The following is a 2589-nucleotide window of genomic DNA, read 5'->3' on the forward strand; positions in this document are numbered from 1 at the left end:
TTTCTGGAGGGGGGGGGGACAAAAAGTGATGAGGAGAATATGTAAAATAATAATATGCTCAATAAAATGCCTTGAAACGTTTTCATCTATTAATTATTCAAATCAAATTGTTTTACACTTTAATATTTAACATCAAATTTTGAGTAAAAGTTCAAATCAAAGTTTTAAATTGAAAAGATCGGCTCAAAAACGTTTTTCTTCTGATTCCAGTAGTTTCAAACATGAACATTCATAATTTAAGAATTAGTTTAGTTTTGTTTTGCTTTTCCTCTGTGCAATCACACGGGTGAATAAGTGCTGGTCCACGTCGCGAATTCGATTTGTAACGTTCATAATTATTCAACTTGTCAAATGTTTGAGGGTATTATGGTAAACCCTCACGGTAATGAACCGCTATAAAAAATATACATGTATAAATAAATCCTTTCGTTTTGTGGCTGATGACTCGGTTCTGGAAATTATCATGGAGCCAAGTTTGGAAAACATTGACTGTACGGGGTGTGGCTACATCCTGCTGAATCCGTGCTACTCATTATAGCAGCCTCCTCCTTAGACTTAGACCTGCCTAGAATTTCTTTCGGACCGCAACGTACCGTTCACTTGTCACACTAGCGGTCTTGTTGTTCTCCTCAAACGAGAGTGGACCAATAATAGCGTGGCTGCTGAGTGCCACCTAATCTGTGCACTTCTCTGTATGAAATGTGGGCTTATGAGCACAATCACAATCGGATGGGTGAATGGCCCATAATACAGAATTTTTAAAACTGATTTGCAACTATATATGAAAATGAGGTTGATCCGAGACCCATATTAACGATTTGGTTTACCCAGTCTGGGTCTTTTTCAAACTGCTGAACGAACCATAGCACAATATTATGTCGACACGTGATGAGATGTCTTTATAGTTCAGTTGTTTAGGTTGTTTTTTGGGGGGAGTTTGTTTGTTTTGTTGGGGGGGGGGTTGGGGGGGGTTTACCGCTATACAATACGTATGCTGAGTGATAATATCGCAAGCTATCGCAATAGGTTCGAGCCTCCGTTCGGACACGCATTTTTTTCGCTCCCTCCTGCCCATCCAGCAGTAATGGGTACCTGACTTCGAGTTGAGGAAGTAAAGGCGGCGTGGAAAGGAACTGGCCACCCTACTTACCACAATATGCCGAAGGCACAGGAAGTTGTCTCACTAACAATAGGCAATTCCTAATGTCCGGATCGGATGAGGGAACAACTTTACTTTACTTTTTTATCGTAGTACATGTATCCTTAAAATGGACTCACGCAGGGGTCCCCTACTCAACAAGTCAGCAGCCTAACTGAAATGTTAGGATAGATAAGCAATAGGTCTTTTTTTTCCTTTTAAGCACCACTCTGTACCGCAATAGTAGATTCTCTCATTGATGAAAAAAATAATATTTATTTTTCTTGACTGTGTTAAGGATCTCGACGAGTCAGAATGGCAACGATCCTACTTTAAAAATAGTTTGTCAAAATTCAAAATCTAAATGATGAATAAACCAAACAAATGTACATAGTTTACATAGATCTACTGTAGGAACAACTTTTTCAGAAAAATGATTTTTTCCTCTCCTGAAAAAAAATTAGCTTTCTGGACTAACACTTAGAGTGTTTGAACAGAGTACCGATGATAAGAATAACTGGGACATTTATAAGATAAAAACGAGCCTGTAGCTTACAAGAGCGCTGCTAACCACCCTTCCATCTTCACCAAACACAGATATTTATTATTATTATTATTGTCGAAAGTCTACTTACTTTGTTGACGCGTGCCTCACACTCACTCACAGAATCACCGCCTGTTCACACCGCGGACGGGCCTGACTAACTAACACCGGCACGTGGGAGTGGGAGTGGGAGTGAGGCGGTGCGGGTGGGGGTGGGAGTAGGGAGATGGGAAGGGGTGGCGCTTGCACAATAATCTTAGTGGGTGTGCACAATCTTCCAAGAAGAACTGACTGTCCCTGCGTTCTGGGTTGCCGTCCGATTTGATTTTGAGGGATATAATAGTATAAGTCTTTACATCAAATAACACTTTTGAACACTTTATTTGAAATCAAAACCCTCAGAAAGCATTGAATATTGTTTAAAAATACAATATTATACACTTAACATGCCTGAAATGTATAATATTATAATCCATACCCAAGTCTCCATGACATATTGTTCTACTGTGTACAGCAATGATGATGATGATGATGATGATGATGATGGTGATGATGATGATGATGATTTTTGGTTTGTTTGTTTGTTTGTTTTTTGTTTCCCTAATGGACTTGGTGGACTCCACGAAAAAATCTTCGAGCAAGAGCGAGGCTTTTTTTCGGCTCCATTGTCAAAATACTTAGAGGCACCTGTACTCGTCCAAGTAACTCCATTCGAATTGCCATTGTTCCTGGACATTCAAACATATGTGTGACATCCTCCTTTTCATGGCCGCATCTTCGGCAACGTGAGCTGAGCTCTTAATTTACAAAATTCTTATACCATCTCAAGCTCAAATGATGGTCCGACCGCAGTCTCGCTAGCTTAACCTGGTCCCAGCGACCTGTGATACTTTATGATGATGATGAT

General features: G+C 39.9%; 1 protein-coding gene across 1 annotated transcript in view; it reads right to left on the minus strand.

Annotated features, from left to right (window-relative positions):
* The window catches only part of LOC101845678, a gene marked incomplete in the record, with an annotated part of 11869 nt that extends 10025 nt beyond the window's left edge, over positions 1-1844 (minus strand). The window contains 1 exon segment of the mRNA XM_005095057.3: positions 1774-1844.
* Positions 1845-2589: the final 745 nt, after the last annotated feature.

The sequence above is a fragment of the Aplysia californica genome, unplaced genomic scaffold, assembly GCF_000002075.1.
Source record: "Aplysia californica isolate F4 #8 unplaced genomic scaffold, AplCal3.0 scaffold00094, whole genome shotgun sequence".
Lineage (NCBI taxonomy): Eukaryota > Metazoa > Mollusca > Gastropoda > Aplysiida > Aplysiidae > Aplysia > Aplysia californica.